The sequence below is a fragment of the Natrix helvetica genome (genome assembly GCF_964273705.1).
Source record: "Natrix helvetica genome assembly, chromosome: 1".
Taxonomy (NCBI): Eukaryota; Metazoa; Chordata; class Lepidosauria; order Squamata; family Natricidae; genus Natrix; species Natrix helvetica.
The window spans coordinates 179,356,373-179,369,367 of NC_138548.1; the positions used below are offsets into that span (position 1 = coordinate 179,356,373).

Below are 12,995 nucleotides of genomic sequence, written 5' to 3' on the forward strand. Positions count from 1 at the left end.
GATTCAAGTTGGAAGCTCCCTTTAGGAAGCTTTTTACCTGAGGATGCTGCGCCAAGGAGACTGTGGAGAGTCTAGTCAAGATGGTGGACAAGGCAGCTATTTGGCGACGAAGAATGTTAGGCGCCAAGCCTTTGTCCAGGCCTTGTTGTAGAAAGTCAAGGATCTGCGGAATGGTAGCTGAAGCTGCAATCACGCCTTGAGAGCAGCACCAGGAGTCAAAGGCGACCTAAGTGGCATCATAGATGCGCGCAGTAGAGGGATGTCATGATGCCTGGATGGTAGAGATGACTTTTTCAGAGAATTTGTCCTTTCTCAAGAGGTCCCCCTCAAAGACCAGACGGCTAACTGGAGCCAGCTGGGATCCGGGTGAACTATGGCCCCCTGGCTCAGGGATAGAAGGTCCAGAGGTATCTTCCAGGGCCTGCGGACAGAGAGGCTGACTAGATCTGCGTACCAGGATCTCCTGGGCCAATGCGAAGCTATGAGAAGGACTTCTGCTCCTTCGTCCAGGATCTTCTTGACCACCTGAGGAATGAGTGGGAGCAGAGGAAAGGCGTACAAGAGGCCTCTCGGCCAACGGCAGCGCAGGGCATTGGTTCCTTCCGCTTGTGCAGTGTTGTACCTTGAAAAGAATCTCGGGAGTTGGGCGTTTGCTGGACTAGCGAAAAGATCGATCACCGGAAGGCCGAATCGGAGCGTGATTTAATGGAATGAGTCCGGATGGAGACTCCACTCCATGTTGTCGATGGTCGTCCGGCTTAGCCAGTCCACTTGCACATTGTCCACTCCGGAGATGTGGTCTGACTTGAGTGAGGCCAGGTGACATTCCGCCCATCTCCCTAGAGATTCTGCTTCCGCCATGAGGGTTCTGGATTTGGCGGTTGATGTGGGCCTTTGTTGCTATGTTGTCCGTGAGGAGCAACACGTGACAGCCCACAACGTCCTTCTGGAAGTGGCGTAGTGCCAGCCGGGCTGCTTGCAGCTCCAATAGATTGATGCTCTGCATCGTCTCTTTTTGCGACCACCTCCCTTGCGTCATTTGCTCTTGAAAGTGTGCACCCCATCTTTGGAGACCCACGTCGGTCGTGATCACCAGTCGTTCTGGTTCCCTGAAGAGACAACTCCTCTTCACTGCTTGCGACTCCTACCAATGAAGCGACTGCTTTACCTTTAGGGGAAGTTTGATCCGCCTGGGGGAGTTGCTGTCCTTCGCCCTTTGGATGGGGAGAAGAAGCCACTGGAGTTCGCTAGCCTGTAGCCGAGCCCAAGGTACTATGTTGATGCAGGAGATCATGAGACCCTGCAGCTGAGACAGGGAGATGATGGAGCTCCACTGTCTCACTCTTGCCTCTCGGGCGCAGGTTGTGAGGTGGTGCAGTCGATCCGGCGAGAGGAAGACTCTGCAACACTCTGAGTCGATGAGGGCACTGAGATGTAGAATGCGGGTGGACGGCTGCAGTTGGCTCTTTTCTTGGTTTACCGAAAAACTGTGCTGTTGTAGAGTGGAGATTGTGAGCTGGACATCTCTGACGGCCTGTTCGGACGACATTGATTGAATCAAAATGTCGTCCAGGTAGCAGAGGAGTCGTATTGGACGAGAGCGCAGATGTGCCGCCACCACCGCCAAAATCTTCGTGAAGGTCCTCAGCGCTGACGACAGGCCGAACAGAAGGGCCCTGCATTGGTAATGCCTGCCATCGTAGAAAAACCTGAGGAACCTTCTGTGAGACCTGCGTATGGGATTGTGCAGATACGCCTCCTTCAGGTCTACCGAGGTCAGCCTGTCCCCTCGTCTGATGCAACCCAGGATGGTCTGCAGGGACTACATCTTGAAATGCTTGTAGGCCGGATGTCGGTTTAGAGCCTTGAGGTCCAGAATGGCCCTCTACCCCCTGGAACTTTTGGGGACCAGGAATAGAATAGAACCCCCATCTTTCCTGCTCTATGGGGACTGGCTCTATCGCATTTATCTGTACGAGATGATGGATCTCGGCCTGCATGCGTTCCCTTTTGAGAGGGGAGGAGGGGACGGGACACCTGACAAACGTCCTGGGAGGGAAGGATAGGAACTCTAGGGTAAGGCCCTGCCTGATGGTGTTGAGGACCCAGGCGTCCGTGGAGATCAGTTCCCAACGGGGGGCGTAGAGTTGGAGATGCCCTCCTATGGGAGCCTCCTGTTGGTGATCACTTGGACCTGCGGTAAGAGCGGTTGTTGGAACCGTCACGAAAGGGGTGACAGTAGGGCTGCTGTTGCTGGCGCCCCCTGTCCCTGAAGCTGGATCTGTCCTGACCCCTGTCATTTCCCTGGGTGTAAGGTCTCTGATAGGAGGTGCCCGGGTTGGAAAAATCCGACCCTCGAAAGGGCTGCCTATGAAAAAAGGAATTTCCTTTCTTCTCAGGCTTCTTATTGGTGATTGGAAGCACCTTCCTCTTATCTTTGGTTTCAATTAGAAACTTCTCCAAGGGCACCCCAAACAGTTGGCCGCCCTTAAAAGGGGCGGATGCCAATTTCCATTTTGCCTTCATGTCCGCCTGCCAATGCCGAAGCCAGAACAGGCGGAGGGAGGTGACGTTAGAGGCTAGGGCACGAGAGGCAAATTTGGCAGCATTGAGGGAAGCATCAGCCGAATACTCCAGAGCTGCAATTATATTATTAAGATCATGCCTCCACCTAGATCCCGATGATGGGCGGTGTGCTCTCAGCTGTCTCAACCACAAAAGTGAGGCTCTGGTGAAGAATGACGCCGAGGATGAGGCCCTAATAGACCAAGCGGCCGCTTGGTGAGTTTTATGACATGTCTTCTCTGCCTTTTTATCTTCAGCTTTGAGCCCCTCAATGAGGTCTGTGGAGTTAATTGGTTACTCAGTAGTTGGCAAACCACACTGATTAATCAGTCAAAGTCCACATTCCTTACTCTTAATCCTTTGCTTACAAGAAATGGAATTTGCACGTTGCATACAGTAAGAGATTAACTTATAAACATATGGGTCACGTATCTATATCATGACGTGTCCATGAGGAAAGCATGTATCTGTAAACCAATCAGTAGTTGCCAAGTAGATTTTCTTTCTAATGAGCTTTTGCTATTCTGAGAAGCTTGACAATAAAAGGGAGCACTGGAGAGATACTCAGGGTGGGTGCCTTCCCTGTGGGATCGCATCCTACCACACACTTCCCTGCAACCGATTCGCTCTCACAGGGAGGGGCTCCTCCGGGTGCCGTCCACTAGGCAGTGCCAACGGGCGACACCTAGGAGTAGAGCCTTCTCTGTGAAGGGCCCAACCCTCTGGAATGACCTCCCCCCCGATATCAGAACCACCACCGACTTTCTCTCCTTTCGACGAAAACTGAAGACTCACCTGTTCCGTTTAGCCGGCCTGGACCATTCATAATAATAATAATAATAAATTTGGATTTATTAGCCGCTCCCTTTCCAAGTAGGACTCGGGGCGGCGTACAATGGAGCATATAACATAAAAAATATATAACAACACCAAACGTACATACATACACAACACACATACATACACGGAGGAGGAAGCAAATTACATCAATAGACAGTTAAAAATCTGCTTTAAAATACCCCAATTGTAAAAACCCAATAAAATTAATATTTAAGAACAATTTACAAAACAGTTTGGAGGAATGGGAAAATTACGATTGCGATTGAGCCAGGCCGGATAGTTGAAAGAGGTGGGTCTTCAGCTGTACACGGAAGGAGCGGAGATCGGAAATAATCCTGATGTCACGGGGGAGGTCATTCCATAGGGCTGGGCCCATCACAGAGAAGGCTCTGCTCCTGGGTGTCGCCCCCCGGCACTGTTTGGCGGACGGCACCCGGAGAAGTCCCTCTCTGTGTGAGCGAATTGGTCGTAGGGATGTGTGGGGCAGGATGCGATCCTGCATATAACTAGGCCCTGTGCCATGGAGCGCTTTAAAGATCATAATCAAAACCTTGAAACGCACTCGGTAGACCACAGGCAGCCAGTGCAGCTCGCGCAGGAGAGGTGTTACAGGGGAGTATCTAGTCCTCCCCATAATCACCCGCGCGGCCGCGTTCTGGACCAACTGCAGTCTCCGAGTGCATCTCAAGGGAAGCCCCATGTAGAGAGCATTGCAGTAATCCAGGCGAGACGTCACTAGCGCATGGGTGACTGTGCGTAGGGCATCCCGGTCCAATAAGGGGCGCAATTGGCGCATCAGGCGGACCTGATGGAACGCCCCCCTTGCCACGGCTGTTACATGGTTATCCATGGACAGCCGGGTATCCAGGAGGACGCCCAAATTGCGCACCTGTTCCATGGGGGCTAGTTGGACGCCCCCGATGGCCAGAGATGGAAGCACCTGGTTGAACCGGGAGGCCGGAAGCCACAGCCACTCCGTCTTGGAAGGGTTGAGTTTTAGTCGGTTGCCATCCATCCAGACCCGTACGGCCTCCAAACACCGGGACATCATTTCGACGGCCTCATTGGGGTGGTTCGGAGTGGAAATGTATAGCTGAGTATCATCAGCATACAGATGGTATCCCACTCCAAAACCACGGATGATCTCGCCCAGCGGTTTCATATATGTGTTGAACAGGAGAGGCGAGAGCACCGATCCCTGTGGCACTCCACATGTGAGTGACCTCCGGGTCGAACTCTGCTCCCCTGTCAACACACGTTGCGTCCGACCAGAGAGGTAGGAGCCAAACCACCGTAAAACGGTGCCTCTGACTCCCAGCCCCTCTAGCCGGTGCAGCAGGATACCATGGTCGATGGTATCGAACGCCGCCGAGAGATCTAATAGGACCAGGATAGAGGAACAACCCCTATCTCTGGCCCTCCAGAGATCATCGACCAATGCGACCAAGGCCGTCTCCGTGCTGTGCCCGGGTCGGAAGCCGGACTGGCGCGGGTCTAGATAATCATTTTCCTCCAGGTGACGTGGGAACTGCTGTGCTACCACACTCTCTACAACCTTCGCTAAAAAAGGAAGGTTGGAGACTGGACGATAATTGACTAGGTCCGTTGGGTCCAGGGAAGGCTTCTTGAGCAGGCGCCTCACCACCGCCTCTTTCAAGGCGGCCGGTAGAGACCCCTCACCCAACGAGGCGTTCACCAGGCCCAGGAGCCAGTCGCGCGTAACCTCCCAGGATGCCAGTACAAGCCAGGAGGGACACGGGTCCAATAAACATGTGGTGGGTCGCAGACGTCCACGCAACCTGTCCAAATCCTCGATGGCAACCGAGTCAAACTCCTCCCAAAGCGGTCCCTCAAGACTCGCAACGGGCGTCTCTACTGAACCACTGAAAGGGGTCCATCCCATCCGGATTTGAGCGACTTTGTCCTGTAGATAATTCCCAAACTCCTCTGCTCTGCCCTGTAGAGGGGCTTCCCGTGGTCTCTCAAACAAGAGGGAACGGGTCACCCGAAACAGGGCGGCAGGGCGGTTATCTGCAGACGCAATAAGAGCGGCGCAATGTTGACGTTTGGCCGCTCTTAATGCCACAAGGTACGTCTTCAAATAGGCTCGTGCCTGTGCTCGGTCAAATTCGGAGCGGGAGGATCTCCAACGACTCTCTAGGCGTCTCTTGTGGCGTTTCATCACCCTTAGCTCCTCGGTGAACCAAGGTGCCAGGGTGGTTCTTCGCCGCAGGAGAGGCCGCAAAGGCGCCACCCGGTCTAGGGCCCCGGTAGCCGCACTATTCCAAGCGACTACCAGGTCCTCTACTCGGGGGCGGGTCAGGTCCACAGGAGGTGGCCCAAGTTCCGTCTGGAACCTATCCGGTTCCATCAGGCGCTTGGGGCGGAACCATCTAATACCTTCCAGTTCCGCCTCCTCGCGGCGGGGGGTAGCACCAGGGAAGTCCAGCCGGAGAAGTGAGTGATCCGACCATGACAGGGGAATAGTGTCTAGATCCCCTATTCCCAGATCACTCGTCCACTGGCCAGAGACAAAAACAAGGTCCAGGGTGTGGCCTCCCTCGTGAGTAGGGCCCTGAATTAACTGGGTCAGGTCCATGGCTGTCATGGAAGCCATGAACTCCCGAACCCCCTCAGACGCTTCTCCCATCGACGGCAGATTAAAATCCCCCATCACTAAAAGTTTGGGGGTCTCAACCGCCACCGATGAGATCAGCTCAAGGAGTTCGGGCAGGGCCGCTGAAGTATAGCGAGGAGCCAGGTATACTATCAGCAGGCCCAACTGCCTCCCTGGGCCCCATCTCACGACGAGGGACTCACACCCGGATGTCTGTGGCACAGTGAACTCTCTCGGCTCTAAGTCTTCCCGGATAATCACTGCTACCCCGCCGCCCCTTCCCTGGGCCCGAGGCTGGTGAAATGCTCGATAACCTGGAGGGCACATTTCCACAAGGGGTAGACCTCCCTCGTGGCCCAACCAGGTCTCGGTTATTCCGGCGAGGTCCGGGTCCCCCTCCAAAATTAGATCGTGGATGAGGGGGGCCTTATTGACAACGGACCTCGCATTGCATAACAGCAGTCTCAGGCCTTGGGTCTGTAGATCCTGACCACCTAGTATGCAGGGGTTGGTACAAGCGACCGGGAATGACCAAAAACCCCGGTCTCCCAACCGACTACGTGCTCTTAAACTGTCCTCGCACCTGCCCCTCCCCACGACCGTTGGTATTAAGGTGCCCTGCATAGGAATGCTATCTTCCCTCTCCTCCCCCACTCCGCTCCCTCCTCTTTCGACCACACCTAAGTGCCTGGCTCTTCCATCCCTCCTAACCAGTTCCCCCCCCCATCCCTACAACCCCTCCCTCCCCCATCCTTATAGCCCCTTACGACTTTTAAAAAACATTTAATTAAAAAACCCCTTAACGTGCGCTTCCTCCACCTCTCTGGGTTAATGAACCCGTCCTCAAGGTGGGCCCTTGAAAGGGCAGGAGGCCATAGCTGCGAGAGGGGGGAATCTCGTAGCTGTAGAAGGTCTAGCCTCGTATATAACATAATTAGACAGGGCCAAGTTCGTCAAGAGGAGCTGTAGATGTATCGGTGGCCACAATTCCCACTAAGGGGATGGTCCTGGCAAGAAGATAGTCCAGGCGGGGGATAGGCTGATGGAAATAGTCCATATCCGAATGGAAATGCTGGCTGATAAAAGTATGATAAAGTAGCCAGCTGGTGGATAAGAATTGCAGCTAAGAGGTGGTTTGCAATAGGTGGTAAATCATAGTAGATGGTAGGGCGAATAGCCCGTAGAAGTAGATGGTAAAGTAGATGGTAAATACGTGAGTGGGGGGGGGGGTAATAGCGAGCACAGCAAAACATCGGGTCTGGCCTTCTGCGTGGGCCTCTGATGTTCCAGGCCTCCGAGTCTATGGCCTGTCCTAGATGAAAAGAATCCTCTGTCCATTTGGCAACCCAGGTGTTGTTGTTGGGCCCGGGAGGGCTGCATCGGCCTCCCTACGGCCTTCCTGCAGCCCTTCCCTCGATCTTTCAACTCTGATTCAACTCTGATTCCTCCGGCGCCTAAGGCCTCACCCTCCTTCCTTCATCCCTTAGGCACCTTAGGTCTCTCGGGCCTCCCTCGGGCCTTACAACCTACACACATCACCGGCCAAATTCGAGCTCAGCGATCCATAGTTAGTTCATAGTTTGGGCCGCTGGCTCTCCTGGGTTGCCACCATCACTCATAACCTCATTATACCTCTTGGCAGATATATTTTAACTGGGTAATTTTAATTGGGTATTTTTTAGGATTGTTTTTATCTGCTTTACCTGTACAGTGTTGTATTGCCTCCTCTTCTATGTTTTTATGTTTGTATGTTTGTAGTCCATTTTATCTATTTCATTTGACTGTACACCGCCCCGAGTCCCTTTGGGGAGAGGGGGCAGTATAAAAATCAAAATAAAGGTAAAGGTAAAGGATGCCTTCCCATCAGAGGGCCTTCCCATCACAACCTTACTCCTGTCTGTGTCTGCTTTTCTACGTTACCAACATCTGGTGACCCCGACGTGATCTCCTCATACTCTTTCGGCCGGATGAGCCCAGGTGCACCACAGCGAACTTCGCTCCCAATATTTCGTGAGTATGGGAGGGGGGGACTGTCAGCTCCGCAGAAGGTTCATGTACAAGAGCTGCAGAAATTACTTAAATGTAATGAAGTGACAGGAGTTAGTCTACATTAGTTAGAAAACTTAGTAGGTGAAATAGCTTGTCAATGTCCCTGGTACCCTGAGGCAGGAACTTGGGAATTAGGGGACTGGATAAGAATTGGAATACAATTACATACCGAGCCACGAGCTCCTCTTCAACATTTATTGTTATGGCAAAAATGTAAGGATATAATAGAGAAGGTGAGGACTCATACACTCAAGGCACCGTCACCACTGCTCTCTTTAATCCCAGAGGAGGGATTTGCTCCCCCTCCATATATGCAACTAGCTTTACCGGCTACAACTATGTTGAGGCCAGTGGAACCTAGTTCCCCCACTGCTCCGGTATCCATTGTCTCTACAAAGGAGCCAATTGGAGCAGTCCGAACAAGATTTCAGGAAGAACAGAAAAAGGGAAATCTCACAGAAGGGCTTCAAGCCTTTCCAGTGGTACAAACAGTTGACCCACAAGGCCAGGCCCAATATCAGTGGAATCCATTACCATACCAAGTATTAAGAGAATTGCAGAAAAGTATCACTGAAACGGGATTACGTTCTAGCTATATGGCAGGCATGCTGGAAGGTATTTCTAATGGTTATCAGCTGATCCCACAAGACTGGAAAGATTTGTTTAGAATGCTTCTTACCCCTGCACAATATGTAATTTGGGATTCAGAATACCAAAGAGAGGCCATACATGCTGGGAACAATTCAGGTGGGCAGTTCATACCAGATCAAATATATGGAGTTGGAAATTTTTCTAGCATAGAACAACACGCTGCAGGAACACCTCCACAAGCCTACCCCATTGTAGGAAGATGTGTCATAAAGGCCTTTCAGAGAGTACCAGTGTCAGGAAAACCTAGTAAATCTTTTTTATCCATACGTCAGGGTGCAGGAGAGGCTTATTCTGATTTTATTGATAAATTACAAGAAGCCATCCAACGGCAAATAGATAATGAAGAAGCTAGCGGGGAATTAATGAAACGACTAGCTTATGAACATGCTAATGCAGATTGCCATAAAGCTTTGAGGTCTATTATAAATAAAGGAGACTACACTTTAGCGGACATGCTGAAGGCATGTTCAGACATAGGCACAAATGCATTTCAAATGGATGCATTAGCAGCTGCATTACAAAAAGGGCACTTTGGCAAGCCCAAAGGAAATTGTTTTAATTGCAAAAAACCTGGACATTTTAAACAGCAATGCCAAGCTCCAGGTGGAAGCACCTATAGAGGTAATGGGCCGGGGGGGGGACTTCTCTGCCATCTGTAATCTTGATCCGGAGGTAGCAGATCTGGAGCTGTAGGCCAGTGATAGGTGCGAGTGCTGTTTAATGACTGCACGCCTCTCAGATGTGTCCAAAAGACGGGAGAATGCCCCAAGGGGTCAAACCTCTCCCAGGCCTCTTGTGCTTTCTTCGGTGGGGGGGAAGACCTTGCCAGCGTCCCAACGAAGGCCAATCCACCCCCGCGGTGTCTATAAGCTGAGGGAGAAGGAGCGAAGCAAGAAACGGCCGCCAGAAAAAAACGTGCCCCCCCAAAAAAGCATTTAAAATGGCCGTCGCACCTTTCCGGAGCTTACTGAAGCCGTCTGCGGCGTTCTGAGCCTTTGCCAAGGCCTCCGATCGGTTCAACAAGCCGCAAAACAGCTGGGGGGTGAGGAAGCCTCCTGCTATCCCCTGCGCTGGCCAGCAGCCGCCGGACAAGCACCCACGTTACTCAGCTCTTTAGATTATCCAGACTCCCTCAGCCAGCAATGGGACGGTCAAGCGAAACGCTGTTTCTTTTCCCTATCTAATTGACAAAAATAATAAAAATACTAAGTTTGGAGAGTTCAATTTGTTTGTCCAAGGACTGAGGAACTCCCCAAAAACACGTCCGAACTGGGCTGGACTGAGTTTTTGAACTGGTCCTCAATGAGGAGAAGAGGCATGGCTAAAAGAATTAACTCAGTCCTTGGGCAAATAGACTGAATTTAACCCATGCTTGGACTCTCCAAGCAGTGCACAGGAGAATAAGATTATTTGTCCAAAATCTTCATGTGCTCCTAGCAGGGTGGCAAGTTATAGTAATAAATGAATATGCCTATGTATCTCAACTAAAGTATGATAAAGAAATACCACATAGGCAGGTATGAGTATAGCAATAGAAATAAACCAGTCAAATGAAGCACCTTCTGATAAAGATGTACTTGTGATCAGGACAAAGAAAGTATCTATCACTGAAATGAAAAGGATTATCTAGAATTCGAGCCTAAATAAGAGGGAAGAGCTTGAAATGCAATGTGGGTGAACATTTTGCCTTGTGAGACAATTTACTTATATAGCTTGTTTAGCAACCACAATTGGAAACATGATCTTGATCATTAAGCGAAGTTAGGTGAAGCCTTTGACTGTGCTTATGATCTTACTTCAGTTTTCCTTTGCTTTAGAGACCTGCAAAGGTTGTAAATTACTTTTTCATCACTATTGTAACTGCTGTTGCTAAACAAGGAAGTTATTAAAGGGATGGAGAGAGAAGACTAATGCATTGGATTGATATATTTGCAAAGGATGAGACTGTCCTCATCTATTTAGTACAGTAATGGAAATAGAAATTAGCACTCTTTACATAGCTGTTACTGATGTTATTGTATCCTTCCTATGAAAAGATTGTACCAAAGAAGAGACAATTAAAAGTTATAGCCATTATATGGCTATTTGCAGCAACAGTGAGCTATTATTTTATCTGCCTGAACATTGTAAAAGGATATGAGGAGATGTCTAAAAATAATGTCAATGTAAGCTAGCTTGGTGAATCAAATATATTTCTTTCTGGGATCAATTTTGTTCTCCATTGATTGAGTGTAGAAAATCTCTAGAATTCTGCAAAACAACAGTATTTTTCTAGAAATATTTTGGAAATATTCAGTCATATGGAAGTGTGATCTGTAGTACTTCTAATTATTCAAGAAAATAGACCTGTGGTAACCAATGTTCCCTCTAATTTTTTTTCAGTGTGAGCGGAAAAGTATAGTGTTTTGAGCAGCACATTTTCATGCCTGAGCACCTGATTTTTTTTCATAGATGTCACCCAAGACAACAATGAAATCAGTGTTATTTGAAACTCAATTCTACCATTCATTAAGTAAAGTAATCTCCCTATAAAGGTAGTCCTCAATCTACGACCATAATTGAGCCCAAAGTTTCTATTGCTAAGTGAGACATTTGTTAAGTGAGTTTTGCCCCATTTTACAACCTTTCTTGCTACATACAGTTAAGTGAATCACTGCGGTTAAATCAGTAACCTGGTTGTTAAGTCAATCTGACTTTCCTACTGACTTTGCTTGGCAGAAGGTTGCAAAAGGGGACCCCAGGACACTGCAACCATCATCAATATGAGGAAGTTGCCAAAGATCCAAATTTTGATCATGTGGCTATGGGGATGCTGCAATGATCATAAGTGTGAAGAACAGCCCTAAGTCACTTTTTTCAGTGCTGATGTAACTTTAGTCATTAAGTGAACTGTTGTAAGTTGAGGACTACTTGTATTCAAGTTCAATGGATGACTCTCTATGGGAAAAGGATCAAAACTTCCCTCTATCCACATTTTCCATACTATGAATTACTTTATATGCTTTATACTTTCCCCCTTACTATCCAATAGTCTGCAGTGATATTAGCAAGTTATGAATAAATTACCAATTGATGTAGATTAGCAATTGGGGCACATAAAGAAAAAAACAAAGAGGGGAGAGGAGGGAGGGGGAGGGAGGAAGGGAGAGATACACACACACACACACACACACACACACACACAGAGAGAGAGAGAGAGAGACAGAGAGACAAAAAAGGGAAGAGGAGAAAGAGAAAAAGAAAGGAGAGGAGGGAGGGAGGATAAGAAAAAGAGGCAGAAGAAAGAGAGAGAAAGAGGAAAGGAAGAAAGAAGGAAGGAAGGAAATAAAAAAAGAAAGAAAAAAGGAAGAAAGAAAAGAGGAAAGAAGAGAAGGAATAGAGGCCAAAAAAGCAAACAAGGAAAAGTAGGAAAAACTTTCACTGGAAAACACAATTTTTCCATCAGCGCAAAACTTTCCTAAACAAGGTTAATTTTCCGGATTTTGAGTTTCTGGTCTAGGCGGATCAAGAAGCCTCTGTTTTCTTTTTCTTTTCCTGCAATCAAATCAAATAAAATCCGCGGAGCACCAGCTTGACTCCCCCTTCCTGCGGAAAAAACCTAGAGCCCCAATGCTCCGAACGCAGAGGCTGGATTCAGACATGTGCCCACCCGGCGTGGTTTCCACTTGCTTGCGTGGCGAGCGCCTCCCACACATCCGCATCTCGGAAGCGGAGCCAACAGCGGGGAGCCCAGCCAAGGGGGCTTAGCCGACAAACCGCGACGGAAGCATCCTCCGCACGTCCCGCAGAGAGTTTGCTGTTGCCGCTGCTCCGCCCCTCAGTAACTTTGATCCAGAAGGGAACCGCCTCCCTGTCAATCAGCCACGCGCCGGCGGAGGGAGCCCAATCATAACCCTAGGCGGCCACATTTTTGTTGGCCAAAGGCCCACCCTCCTCTGGGTGTGTCCAGCTGACAGAAGCCTCCTAGCCGCCTGCAGCTTAAAGTCCATCATGCTAAAGATCCCTGCGCGGCAGTTGGAAACTGCTGCGCTGTGTTTTGTTGCTACCAGCGCGGCCGCGCACCCGCGCAGCTTAGAGGGAACACTGGTGGTAATACATATTACAGGCAGTATGTTTAGTTTGGAATATCATTTCAATTTCTTCAAACTGAATAATGAAGATTGAAGAGTAAATCTGTGAATATTTCTACTAAACCCAGAAGATGATAGCCAACACTTTAGGAACAGATTAGAATGGAAACAGAAACCATAGCTGATGAAACTACCAATATACA

The 12,995-nt window shown here is 49.5% G+C and overlaps 1 protein-coding gene across 3 annotated transcripts in view; it reads right to left on the reverse strand.

Moving 5' to 3' along the window:
- The window catches only part of BOLL (boule homolog, RNA binding protein), a 68,693-nt gene that overhangs the window by 21,870 nt on the left and 33,828 nt on the right, over window positions 1-12,995 (reverse strand). The window lies entirely within an intron of this gene.